Source organism: Taudactylus pleione, unplaced genomic scaffold (genome assembly GCF_031769625.1).
Source record: "Taudactylus pleione unplaced genomic scaffold, aTauple2 ptg000774l, whole genome shotgun sequence".
Lineage (NCBI taxonomy): Eukaryota > Metazoa > Chordata > Amphibia > Anura > Myobatrachidae > Taudactylus > Taudactylus pleione.
This window is the reverse complement of record NW_028285176.1, coordinates 1,348,910-1,363,763: the sequence shown is the minus strand read 5'-3', so window position 1 is coordinate 1,363,763 and position 14,854 is coordinate 1,348,910. Positions and strand designations below refer to the sequence as shown.

Below are 14,854 nucleotides of genomic sequence, written 5' to 3'. Positions count from 1 at the left end.
TTTAACTGCGTGGTGCCCGTGGATCCAGATCCAGCTATTCCCCAAGGTCAACCCTGTGGGCCCCCTATGGACCATGAAGTAGAAAGTCTATGTAATTGAATCTGTGTAAAAATGCTAAGGGGCCAAAAATTAACCACGGCCAATCAGTTTTTCCAAACCCAAAAAAATCAAACCTTTAAAAATACGGAAGTCATATTTTCATTGGAGTCTCCCTGTGGTCCCGGGTTTCATTTCAAAGCCACCAGGCCCAAAAAAAAAATACACACTTTTTGCAACCACCTATTCAGTGTTGCTAAGTTTTCCCCTTTTGTTACCTAACACTTTGCACACCTGCGAAAAGGCAGATAACTTCACATTTGTTTAAATACAATCTTGCGAAAAACAGGTCATGCCCCTATTTTTTGCCCTTAAAAAACACTTTGCAACCAAAACAATAATAGGCCCAAAAGTAACTAAACTAAGTTAACAAGCAAAAAGCGAAAAACATTACCAGATAACACACTTCCTCTGACATGCCAGTTAAGTTCGGATTGGCTGGTACATTCTTAACCTTGTGCTTGGATAGGCTTTTAATTTTAGCCAACAAAAAAACAACTAGAACTGTACATAGTGCATTTAATTTTACTACAATTAACATCAAAACGGTATGTTTTGGCAAATTCTACACACAGATGAATAATACATACAAATATTTTCGAAAAAATAGCAAATTAATTCAAAAGGCAATTACAAACAGAAATTAAATTAAAAAAACATGTTTTTTTTGTGGCAAAAAACCTTAACTCAGCCACATTTGCACATGTATATTTTTTGTATATTGTTGGCATAAAAAAAAATCATTAAAGTGTTGAAAAAGTATAATTTTTTTATTAAAAAAATAAAAATGATCCTATCTAGATTTACCCCTGCCACTATAGCCAGTTTGGGTACCACCTCTTGTACGGAGGGTGTGTTGTGGTGGTGTGGCACTGTGTGAGGTTGTGCTTTAAGGGATGTTGGCTGCTGCCTCAGGTAAGCGATTGACTATTTGGTTGCCTAGATTTTGTAACATTGCCGTAAATTCATGCTGTGTTGAATTTTGCTGATCAATTACTCTTATCAATTGCTCAGTAAAGCGATTCTGAGTTTCATGTTATTGAGATTTGTTTGTTCAAAATATAAAATGGCTTCACGTATAGATTCCATTGTATTTGATTGGTGGGTGATTTCCTGCCTAAGAATTTGCATACTTCTATTATGCCTGTGTCCAATTCTGGTGATTGTTGTGTTTTGACTCACATGTGTGATCAGTAAGTCAATTTGTTGCTGCTGTAATGCAGCCATTTCAAACCAGTAGTTATCATGTGGGTGGGGTAGAACTGGCAAGAGTGTTGGAGAAGATGGTCCGAGTGGTGTGTTAGGCATTTGTGGGGTGTATGGTATTCCATTGAGGGTTATAAGTTACTCATCTTCTTTTTGTTGTCCTTCTTGTAGGCTTTGGTCTCCCAAACATAATGGTTCTGGAATCCCTGCCATATCGATGGAATCTGCAATACAGTATTGTGTAATTTTGAGTTCGAATTTCAGGTTAATTTTAGAACCATTTAAAGAGGCTACAGACATGAGGTTCTGTTTTTGTTCTACCTTTAGAAAAACAAAAAATTGCAGACTTTAACCAGGCACCCGGCCCATTTTTCCAAAAAAATATACTTGTCTCCGTAAAAGCTAGCCTGTCTTTTAACATTAAACAATGTTGAGTTTGTTAAAAAAAAAAAAAAAACAGAACAATTTAAAAACACATTCTATGTCCAAACTCAGCTTATTATCTATGGCCAAACAAATGAGGTTCAATGTTACTAATGTAACATTGTGTAAGCACAGAAAGCACTGTGAATAAAAAACACAAGTTATGTGGACACCATAAACGGACATTAGTTTCCCTAAACTGCATAAAAAATAAACTCAGGTTTTAAGCTGATTTGAGATAAAAAGAAACATATTTGCACAACATTGTTAAGGATATATCCCTATTTGACAAAGAATGTAACAATATGATGATATTATATTAGCCAACAGACAAATAACAAAATGAAGAGACCAAAACAATATATTGTAGAGTGCAATTCTTGATCCAGGAAAAAAAAAAGGTATAGGTTTCTGAAAAAGAAAGAATCACACACTCACCATCCATATGGTGAGACAAATGACCAGATGCACTTGTTTCAGGGGCCAAAATTGTGGCTTCAACTGGTGATGTTGTCAGAGTGTCCCTGGGCAAAGATCGAGTTGGCCTTTTTTTGGGAGGTTGGTGAGATGGGCCTACAAAGCATAGTGTATTGTCATATTTGATTTTATCATATTTCTTTAAAAATTAACTTACCTGCCTCCTCTGAGTCTGGATCTTGCTGTTGTCCGCTTCTTTTTCTTGTAGTTGCTGTTGCTTTATGTGTGCTTAAAAAATACATTAGTCATGTTTATTTACAATTATTAATATATGCCATATTTTAAATTTTTTGTTTGCCAAAATTTTCAAAGTTCAATGGTATGTTTCTGACACTTTTTTTTAAAAAACTCACAGATTTTCTGTCCTAATTAAACGGTTTCTCAAACTACATTCATGGTCAAAACATTTAGAATAAAAATTGAACAATCTAAAGAGACAGCTGGAAACCTATAAATAGTTTATACAAAGTTGGTTTACATACTGTTGTTGTAACTCTGGGCCGTAATCAATTTTGATGGAAAAGACGAGATGAGCGATAAAGTTTCGCTGATGACGTCATTTCGCCAGGCGGAAAAGTATCGCCGTATTCAAAGACTTCCGCCTAGGTGGAAAGTTAATGCAATGTAATAGGTGGAAAAGTATCGCCTATGAATAGCAGGTGGGTAAAAGTGTAGAATTGTGGTTTTGGGGTGCAACATTGCAGAAATGCCCGTGCAGCCTTCAGACAGTCACACAAAGGTAAACTGCGTCTAAAATTTTTTAAAAAACATTTAAGGACACCCCAAAAACACTTTGCAATTCTGTGTGCAAAAAAATAAAATATGTGGGGGTACAAACTAAAAAACAAGCGAACTTGACTCTGGGGGGGTACACAAGTATGCCCCATGAGATTTGCTCATTGCAGGGGCTTGCGGCAGGTGGTTTTTTCACGAATATACCAACTTCACTTTAGCAACTTTAAAATAAGCTGACCCTCATTTTCAAGTAAAACAAATTTGCAGGGTTAAGTTATTTTAGAGCAAAACGACCGATTTAGTGCCAGCCAAAAAAACAACACAGGAGAGATAACTCGCTCGAGCTTGCTTACAAGTCACCTGACAATCCCGACCTAAATATAGCATTCAGTGACTCCATGTCTGGGAAGGGTGGACAGAAAGGATCAGAGTTGTGGACTGTCAGTGGAAGCACAAAATAGACAAGGATAATGTAGGGTGAGATCCAAGAGGGAAGAACTGGGAACAGATGTGGACGTAGGACATTGTATGTGAGATAATAGTGTGAGAAGGGCTGGCAGGCTGTAAAGAACAGGTGTGTTTTCAAGGCACATCTGAATTCTTCCCAGTGAGTAGACAGTATAATAGAGTTGAGAGTTTGGGCCTGATTCAGTAAGGATCGCTATTGTGATCACAAATTTGATTACGCATGCAGTTTCACTGCAAAGTTATGCTAATGTTTGCAATGCCATACGCAGCCAAACATAAGGACACCCACTTTGATTTAGGAAATCAGCCAGGAGGCAAGGTAACAATCCAAGGAAAGGTGGAGAAAGCATGAGGGTGTGTGGATGGAAATGAGGTTGGAAGATATTTGAGGGGGAGGAGCAATTGAGTGAGGTATGAGAAGAAGGAGAGTGTGGGTGTTATGGTTTTGTGATGTGCATAAACCCAAAGACTGATACAGAACTAGATGCAGGTGCATAGAGGGTTTAATATCCACAGCACATGTGAATATAGGGTTATATGGAGCCTTTGGGGGCTGAACAGTACAACAAACAGAACTCAGAACACAGTTCAAAGTATGCAGACAGAATAATCCACAATATAAATACAAACATAACTCAACAATGGACAGCAATGTAGTTTTGTCACTTCCAGTTGTTTTATTTGTGCCAATAGGACACACATTTTGAGCGAAAAAGATGCTAGACGTGGCCAAGTTGCCCAGGACTCGGCACCAACAGCGGTTGTTTGGAGCGACTTAGCCACAGTGTATGAGAACACGTCTGTACACTCCATCTTCTGGACATAGTTGCTCAGGATGACTACATTTCTACTTTTTACGTTTTATCATTTAACTCTACATAAAAGTTTAGCTTCAACTTGCTCAGATTGCTAAATAACCCTTATTCTATAGAGCAACTTTTTGGGAGTTCAACGCTAAATCCTTAATCACTATTCCTTGTGATCTAATCATTCTTCACAATGGTGATCCACAAAGAAAACATTTATATTTGGTTTAAAGGGAAAAGGGGCTAGGGTGGGCGTGATAAATAGTTTGCAGACCCTGTCTTTATAATGCATCATCTACTAAGAGTGCTGCTGCCAACAAACAGGGTTTCCTTATATAAATAAATGTGCTGAAGCGCTGTGCAGCTTCCAGTGCCTAGCTTTCTTTTTTTGTGCTTGCCAAACAGCTCTGACAAAATAACACAACATGTTAACCCTCGCCTTTCAGAGCTGGAGCGCATAGCAGACAAAACACAATTTATTTATTATAAGGGATGATGTGGTGAACATGTTTGATACTGTAGAACATTTACACATATGTATATGTAAGTGGTGTTCATCTGTCACATCCTGTGTCCGTCTCCTACAGCTGTTGCTAGCCAGCCGCTCTTCAGCTCGGAATGCAATGCATCATTCATGTTCTCCTAACCTACTTACCTACTGAAAGAAGAATATTCATCTCCTATCCTACGTTGTCCACAGATGATGGTATCTTTCCGAGTAACAAAGGATATCTGAAGATCACCTCTCAGAACCAGACCAAGAAAGGGTGCTCTAAGCCTGAAAAGAAACTCCATGCTTATCTACTCTCCTAGAGACTCACAATTTTTCAGGAAGTCCCCCGGAACCCCAGGAGAGTGGGTGGTGGATCTCCCTCATCCCTTCCACTTCCTAGTGAAGTGGGTAGAATTGAGAGTGTAAGACGGGTAAAGTGGATCCAGTCCAACTTTTTCCGGAGAGGTTAGAAAAGTCAGCAATTATGGAACACGCTAAAAGTGCATGTTTTCCAGGTCTCCTCACAGAATCACAAGTGAAATAATTTTAAAATGTGTCAGTCAATGAATACATCTGTGCTACAGCATGGAGATATGTCCCGAAGCCAGGATTTGAGAAGTACTGGACTAAAGGGCCACTTTTCCTGTTTTTTCTCACTTTTCACTGAAATATTTCCCTTGCTCTAACAAAGTCACATCACTTCTTACAACCTGTGGGCCTGATGATGATTGGACAATGGCAAGTTTATGTACAGTAGTTTAAAATATGCAAATTAGCTTTTCACATCCCTACAAAATAAGACATACAGTATGCATATGCATGTATGCAGATTTGCTCTCTATCTGACACAGAGATTTCAGAAGCTTCCCTGTCCCTTGGAGAGATGGGACAGGGAAAGGATTTTCTAACATAGGTTCTAAGATTGTGTCCTCATAATTGTGAACAGATACAGTACCGACCAACACTGTCAAAGCCACTGCAGGTGCCTGAGGCCTAATGCAAATACACACTGATAATGAAAATAGTGGCCATAATAGTTGGTGTTTGTACATTTACACACTTTGACCAACTAACGGCAACACTTAGGGCCTAATTTAGAGATGTACACAAACTTATTTTGGAGTCTGCGCATGCACAGAACATGTTCTGCGCATGTGCAGGACGGGTCCTGCTATGTTGCTCGCAGATCCCCAAAGCCACAGCATGATTAACAGTTTACTCAGCCTGGCCAAAGAAGCAACCATCGCAACCAATGGACGAGATGGTTGCCATGGCGATTTGAGGCAGCATCTATGGACACTGCACTCGGATCGCAGATGCAGCAAGGAGGTGTCTACTTCCTACAGACACCTCCTGCTGCATTTGCATTGGACGGTATTGCACAGCTGTTGCCTTGCGTGAAATACCATCCATCTCTGAATAAGGCCCTTAGCCTTTTAGTGTAAGGGGTATGATGGGTAGACCCCCCCCCCCCAATGGCAGCAGTGCCAGATATTGGAAGACTATGGGTCGAGCAAAAAAGAAATGCATAATGTGTAAAGTGCACCATTTTCAATGAATTAACAGACTTACAGCTTGTACATATTTACATACATACTGTGTGTGCACATGTATTATTTACTTCAGTTGCTTTATTATTTAACAAAAATAAGTAATGGAAATAATTGCAGATTTTAATCACATTGCTTTTCAGTAGTATTATTGTTTTGGATCAGAGTATTAATCAGGGAATGTTGCAACTAATTATAATAGAATGCTTACATTTGTCTAGGAATGCTGTGTGCAAACATTTATGTGCAGTAACTGTCTGGAGTTAAAAATATGCACAGACTATCAGTCCAACTTTGCAGTACACATACTGTACAAGAAACAGCCAAACAAATTCCCACAATTATGAATTTGAAGGGTTCATTCTAGCTCTCATATTGGAAGGGACCCTCCAAATTAGACTTTATTGAGCTTATTTTCAACATTTCTTGTAAACTTCAACATTAACTTGGGAAAACAGAAATTGTGTATCAAATAAGTCAGTTTTTGCCTAATGGTTATTTATAAAGTTCAAATAAGGTATACACACATAGGGCGCAATTCAATTGTTTTGGCCCCCCCTCGTGCCCAACGGGGCTATTCAATTGTTGCTCCTGCCGGGCACGAACAGCTGCCGGCATTTCAGCCCGCACCAAACACCCTTCCCCCCCCGAGGGTGGCAAGCTGAGATGCATGAAAAGTAACCCGTTCGGGCGCCCAAACTGCACTTTTTGCGACCGCGCTCTGCACTTTGGTCGGGTGCAGCCGATTTACGTGGCTAAACCCAACCTCTGGGTGCGTTCGATGCAAAGATCGACATCAATTGAATACCATCCCGCAATCTCCAGTCACTTTTGACAGATCAGGAGCGCAAAAACAAATTGCATTGCGCCCAAAGTGCTACTGCCTGTCCTACTTTGTTACACACCGATCCCTCCATTCAGATGCTCACAATGAAGACAGATAAACTAACTTCAATTTTGTTATCTTGTTACATAAGGACAGGGATGGGGAACCTCAGGCCCGGGGGCCATATAAGGCCTGCGGAATCATTTGTTCTGGCCCTTGGAGCTTTTTTCTGCTAGCCTCATCTGGCTAGCAGGGTGACTAGAATGGCACCCTGCAGCCATAATCTATGCAGCAGTGCCGCCTGGAGCATCCTTTGGACGCTTCAGACGGTCACACCACTGCCCTTACAGCTCCAGAGGATGCTCCAGGCATTGCTTTAATCACCGACAATTGTGACCTCACCCCTGTATGACGTAACACAGAGGGGGCCTGGCCTGCACCACACCGTGAATAATGTTATATATATCAAAATAGCCCTCAGCAGAAAAAAGTTTCCCACCCATGCATTAGGAGCATACATTATCAATGAGTTTTATCATTCAGAATAAATTATAAAACTCGTTGCGTATGATTAATGGTGCTCCAGCCAATTAGCTTGCAACTGTCATTTTTCAAACAGATGACAGTTTGGAGCTGATTGGGTGGAGCACCATTGTCATATGCTACGAGTTTTATCATTGATACATGAGTCCCATAGTGAGGGATAAGTGTTATCCATTTTACCGGTCACTCCAAATGTGTAGACCAGCTATTCTTAACCTATATCCTAAGTAGTTCATTCTAAGTTGAACATATATGTATAGGTACATTTATAATAGGTACGGTCATCATCAGGCTTAGTCATCAATGAAACACAGGACACCTTTTAAGCCAATCAATTTTATTTAAAAACGCAAGTATACAATGAAAATGGTGCATACTGTGTTTAAAATGAATACAATTGCCCGAGCCTGGACACATTAAAGCAAAACGACCGATTTAGTGCCAGCCAAAAAAACAACACAGGAGAGATAACTCGCTCGAGCTTGCTTACAAATCACCCGACAATCTCGACCTACATCACCATTGGCAAACTCGTTTAGCCTCAAATCGCCTGTTGGTAAATTTGGTAAAAGAAAAGGGATTAAATCACCTGAATTTTGGCGAGGTCAAGCGAGATAAATCACTTTGAAAATCGGGACCATCTCGAATCTTCGTAAATTTACCCCTTAGAGTTATCAAAAATAGCATTCAGTGACTCCATGTCTGGGAAGGGTGGACAGAAAGGATCAGGGTTGTGGACTGTCAGTGGAAGCGCAAAATAGACAAGGATAATGTAGGGTGAGATCCAAGAGGGAAGAACTGGGAAGAGATGTGGACGGAGGACATTGTATGTGAGATAATAGTGTGAGAAGGGCTGGCAGGCTTTAAAGAACAGGTGTGTTTTCAAGGCACATCTGAATTCTTCCCAGTGAGTAGACAGTATAATAGAGTTGAGAGTTTGGGCCTGATTCAGTAAGGATCGCTATTGTGATCGCAAATTTGATTACGCATGCAGGTTCACTGCAAAGTTATGCTAATGATTGCAATTGCAATGCCATACGTAGCCAAACATAAGGACACCCACTTTATCTTACACACATCCATTTGCTTAGCAAGTCTGCGAAACCATCGGTAACATCGAGTACCATCGCAGCCTCACACAAGTGACAAGGTCTGACCGACCGTCAGCATCCCGACTGTCTAATCCCGGCAAGTGTCTAATGACAGGCGTCATAATCCCGACGCCTGTCATCAGACCTATGCTGGGAGCCCGACACCCGGTTACCAGTCGAAGGTAAGCCAGACGCGGACAGCCGCGGGGGTGGAGGGCTAGGGCCTCCCGGGGGGGGGGGGGGGGACAGGGTTGGGCACCCCCAAGAGGTTAGGGTTAGGCTAGGGGAAGGGGGGGTAGGTTTAGGCATCCCCGGTGGGAGGTTAGGGTTAGGCTGCGGGGAAGGAGGGGTTAGGGTTATGCACTTAGAGGGGGGTTATGTTTAGGCTTTTAGGGGGAGGTTAAGGCTAGGCACCCCTAAGGGAGGGTTAATGTTGGGGGGGGAAGGTTAGGTTAGTAAATAGAAAAAATACTCACCTGTCGGGATCTTCACTGCCAGGCTTCCGCTGTCGGGATTTGAACCGCTGGCCATGCGGCCTGCGGTAAATCATACTGGTTCCTAATCTGCATATGGACATAGGCGTACACCTACAGTATTTTGTGGGCTTATAAAGTTACATATTTTCTATAAACAAAATCACATACACCCAACTCAGCATGGGCCCCCAGGAGTTTTACAAGTGTATTAATACAGGATCGGAACGAAATACCGCCGGACGCATGTCCACCGATTCAAATCCCGGATGCTGGAAGACCGGCAGTGAAGAACCCGACAGGTGAGTATTTTAACTATGACTAACCTAACCCCCCTCCCTAACCCTCCCTTAGGGGTGCCTAACTCTAACCTCCCTCCCAAGTGCCTAACCCTAACCCCCCCTGTAAGTTCCTAAACCTAAACCCCCCCTGCCCCGCAGCCTAAACCTATGTCTCCCGGGGGGGGGTGCCTAACCCTAACCCCCCCTTCCCCTAGCTTAACCCTCCCGGGGGGGTGCCTGACACTAAGTCCCCCCTGGGAGCCCCTAACCTAACCTTCACCCCCCCGCAGCTGTCCGCACCCATCCGCCCGGGCTTACCTTCGTTCAGTATGCCGGTCGTCGGGCTCCCAGGGTAGGTAAAATGACAGGCGTCAGGATTTCGATGACTGTCAGACCCCTGCCGGGATTAGACAGTCGGGAAGCCGGCGGTCGGCATTTCGACAGTCGGCTTCCTGGTTGCATCCCATTAATACAGTGCATGTAAAGTGCATGAAACTTAACTAAAATCATTATACCAAATGAATCTATACCCTTTAGAATTACATTCTGTCAGCATTTGTTGGAATCTACTTGTTGCATTTCTATGCATTTGCCAATGTTTCAATATATTTAAACTACTCTATGACATGCTTGGAAAAACAGAAATAAAAATTCATACTGTATATTGAGTGCTTTTGGATTTGCTATGTCTCTACTAGCATTAAAATAACACAAACTCCAATGGCCATGTATAAATTCCAACTTCACATGTTTTAATTGTAAGAAACGTTACTTTTAAACACACTGATCAAAACTCTTGAAACTATAGCACTGTACAGTAGGTGGTCACACATCACACTGCTGTACAGCAAGAGTCACTTCTGTGACCTGTGATCCCTGGAACCATTATGATTTGGCAGGCTGTGCTTTGCTTTAGAAATATTTACCCACAATTTGCTTCTCTGTTTTGCAGAGCTTATGTTATTTTACTTACTTGTCCTCATACACCTAGCCTATAGCGCACCGACTTTTTCTTAACATTTTGCAACTAATGCGTATTCAGATGCAGCGAAACACCTCTCACAGTGTACTAGAGATGCTGGGCTGTGACTTTGACTGCGCAGCAATACGTTTTAAACTAGATATGTGCGCTGACCCCCATATTTTGGATCTAGATTTATCTTCATGTTTTGGATCTGCGTTTTGTTTTCAAAAAAATTGATAAAAAGTTTTAAAAACAGCTAAAATCATATGATTTATGCAATCCAAAATACGAAATTCAGAATTAAAATCAGAATATGGAGCCACGAAAAGATCAGAACAGCAACACGGATTTATTTGGATCTCCTCAGGAGGTCAGAACCGCAACTCAGATTTATCCGGATTCACGAAATGTGGGTGGATTTGGATCTCTGCAGAACCGAACTGCACATCTCTATTTTAAACAAGTACTAAGTCGGAGAAGAAGCACAATGGAACTTGGCATGATAAAAAGCGGCTGCCAATGCATAATAGTACTTTGAATTCAGATTTATTCACAGATTCGCACATCAAATTGATCAGTGCAATCTGGAAAAGTAGTTTTGTCTCCTCCAGAAGTTTTATTGGTGTGAATGAGATGCACATTTTGATAGAGAAAGACACTCTGCATGGCCAGGTCTTCCTGGTGGGGCTATTTGGAGCTACTGAAACAACAGTGTATGAGAACACATCTGAATCTTAATCATTGATGAAGAAAACACTTTTGATTTCATATCAAAACTGAGATTTGGAAGAGATTTCAAAATGTATTTTTGTTACAATTCCTGATTGACCTGATTATACAATATTTATGATTTATTTTTAAAGATTTATTTATATAATGGCAGCATATTCAATTGCTCTTTACAATTAGGAATACAGTACAGTAATAAAGCAAGACTGGGTATGAACAAAAAGAGAAAGAGAGGTAAGAGTTCACTGCTCACAAGTTTAAAATCCGTAGAATAAAAGGAGTTTAATACAGAGGATAAATTATACATATTGCATATTGGTCCAGACAGATTGCAGTGGTAATAAGTGCATAGTGGGCTAACAAGATCCATGTTGGCATGGGGTCAGGGGGTTGCTTTGGTATGGAAAGATTATTAAATGTTGTGTAAATGTTTTGTGTCTGTGTAGAGAGGCGGTAATTGGGTAGAATAGCTTATAGAGGCTAACTGTGCAATTCTGGAATATAATAAGCTTGCCTGATGATGTGGATTTTCAGAGAATGCTTAAAGGTTTGGAGACTAGAAGAAAGGTTGTTATGTAAGGGAGGGCATTCCACAGAGTATGTGCAGACCAATGAAAGTCATTAAACTGGAAATGGGAGGCAGCATTGTATGTGCATGAGCAACACGTTCTTGTGCAAAGTTACAAGATATGTTTTAGACAAGTGAAAAGATGTGTGTGGGTGTAGTCTTGCTTATTGTCTTGAATATTAGTAGAAGTATTATAAATGGGATTCACTAAAGTATAGGTAGCCAATGTAACTGACAGTGGGAGCATCAGTAAAAAACAGTTTTGCTAGGAAAAGGAGTCTAGCCACTGCATTCAAAATACTAGCGTTAAAAGTCTTGCATTAATAGACCAGTATGAAGGTAATTGCAATAAACAATGGAGATAATGGGCTTGTCATGTTTATGTTATACTTACCAGCATGGTGACCTGCAAATTACTCTTGATGTGTAATGTCCAGCTGCAGGGCTATTTATTTGAAAAGATGCAATATGAGGGGGAAGCTGACAGATGTATGTATAGCCAAATAGGACTTTCAGCAAAGGATTCAACAGGCAGATAATGGTAAAATTATGGGGTGTACACATTCTGAGTTTGACACACACACACACACACACATACACACACCAAAGTAATGTTGTTTCAACACTCAGACATGTGTTGCGCTATGGGAAATGGGTATTTCTGGGTGGCACCTGGGCATATGCACAGAAGAGAACAATCACCTGGGCGTGTTATGGGTCTTTTACTAGATTTACCATTCTCAGTCATGTGTATGCCGTATCTCCTGTACTCAGCATAGAGTAGGAGTAAATGCCAATGATAGTGTTGACTGCAGCATACGCAGATGGAGCTGCTGGGGCGTTGCATACACAAAGATGCATACGGCTCAGAGTACTGCTGTATCATTGCTTATGCTTACTAATGATAATGTGCATGCATTACCTGTGACTCAGAATCAAGCCCCATGCAGTGTCTTGTGTATGATGTGGGTGTATTCTGGAAATAGCTCTGGTGTATGGAAGAGGATTTGGAAATAGATTAAATGTGGACAGCAAAGGTCAGTTCCAAGTCATGACACAGATGGGTCCATTTACTAAGCTGTGTTAGGAGATAAAGTGAACGGTGATAAGGTACCAGCCAATCAGCTCCTAACTGCCATTTTTTAAACACAGCCTGTGACATGGAGTTAGGAGCTGATTGGCTGGTACCTTGTCACCGATCACTTTATCTCCTAACACAGCTTAGTAAATAGACCCCCTAGGCAGCAGATTGGTTTGGTAGGGTTGATTGTTATGTTACAGGAAAAGGTATAAAAAGACTCCTTGTGTCGGGGCACTGAGAGTGTCCAACATGTGAGTGTCCAGCGTCATCAGGCTGTGACTGTTTGTTTCCATTCCTGTGTGTTGCAGAGAGGTCCGTGTCTTGATCTGCCTAGACTGAACGAGTGAACGTTCAGTCTAGGCACAGCACTAGATATACAAACGAGAGCACGATTGCAATGGCGTAATCGTGCTCTCGTTTGTATATCTAGTAGTGATACCCGCCTTAAATTTTCATAAAACTACCATCTACAGCCTCTCTATATATTAGTACTATAATTATTCTAATAAAATGTCTGGGGCCTTAAATTATACTTCACTATCTAAAGATTCTTGATATATTATCTATGGCCATATGTTTCTGGTGGTGCCCATGAAGAGTTGAAAGCCAACCCAGGTTTGATGTCCACAAATAAACTTATTTACTTCTAGATCTCCGAATTCTCCATTAGTTGTTTAACATGCATCTGTGTATTAAGAGCAGGACTTCTAGAAGGATCTCCTTCTTTATTTCAATAGGTGCTCCCAGTTGTAGGATTAAGATTATTAGCTGTTTCCACTTCATATGAGGTTATTAGTTGTCTGTTGTATATAAGGTTAATGATCTGTCTTTTGAGCCAATAATATTAACAGCTGTTTCTAAAGTAGGAGAGTGCAGTAAATAGTGCTCTTTACAATAGATCCTGCACCTCCAATGATTAATATTACCCAGTGTGAATAAGGATGTTGCACACCTTGTAACTGCAGTGCTGTGTCAGCACCATTTACTGATTGGATACCTCCAGAGGACTGGTACCCTTCCAGTGGGCTAGGACCCAGCAGATAGCTCCAGGTACTGGGCAATCTTCAACTGCAGCTCTGCCCTCAGGGAAGGACTCTGATCTTCTCCCCTAGGGGCCAATTTATCATTGCCTATTCGAGGTGTAATCCCAAAAAACATCAGTTTTCAGGGGTTAATCACAAATATTACGTTTCCCCCGGATGTATTAAGGAGGGACTACAGCAGGTACAGATACTTGCAGCGATCCCTCTATTCCCGCAGGCCGCCACATCCCCAATAGGTTTCTATAGGGGTTGCGATGTTGCCAGATTTACCAACATCCGGAATGTGATGCATTCCGGATATTGGCCCCCGCAGCTAATGCCATCTGAAGAATATGATTGCATATTGCAATGCGATCATGGGCGTTAATGTCATGCCCAGATCTCATTGCAATAGCTATCATTAATAAATGGGGGCCCTAGTCCTTTTGTGCTCTTGCTCCCAGCCATGTTGTTGCTGAAAAGTGAGATAACCAGCACAGACTGCTCACTACTTCAGGTACCTCAGACATACTGCCACTCACCAACTGCCTCTCCTCTTCTATCAACTATCCCCTGCCTTCCAACTAACTTCTCACGGGAGTCCTCTCTACCTGCACATGTGCACAATGCTGCTTCTCTGCTTGCGCACAGCAGCCGTAATACCCCACGTCGGGGGTATTACCCTTATATACCTGATAATGATATCCAAAGGAGCTTATTATATGACATCACCTGGAGATCCTTCTAACTTGCTTACAGCATATATCCAATCGATTGCATTTAATAAATTCAACAATTAAATTAATATTGTCACTAAGATTTGAATTTAGACCATTCTCTATTATATAGCTTCCTGGTGCAAAACTGGTGTGGTAGATATTATGCATACCAATTAATATATGGTATTTTCCAAAGGAGGGTTAATTTCCATACCTAAAATGTATACATTAAAGAATGACTTCTGTCTTTCCTCACATTGCCGCCAACATTTCCCTCCATATATAATTATTTAGCAATGCTTC

The 14,854-nt window shown here is 41.2% G+C and overlaps 1 long non-coding RNA gene across 1 annotated transcript in view; it reads right to left on the bottom strand.

The window, feature by feature from the left end:
* Positions 1-825: 825 nt before the first annotated feature.
* The window catches only part of LOC148475858 (uncharacterized), a 41,078-nt gene continuing 27,049 nt past the window's right edge, over positions 826-14,854 (bottom strand). The window contains exons 2-3 of the long non-coding RNA XR_015872745.1: positions 2,164-2,298; positions 826-1,526 (exon numbers count right to left, since the gene is read on the bottom strand). This is a non-coding gene — a long non-coding RNA (uncharacterized LOC148475858). The remainder of the gene's footprint in view (positions 1,527-2,163; positions 2,299-14,854) is intronic.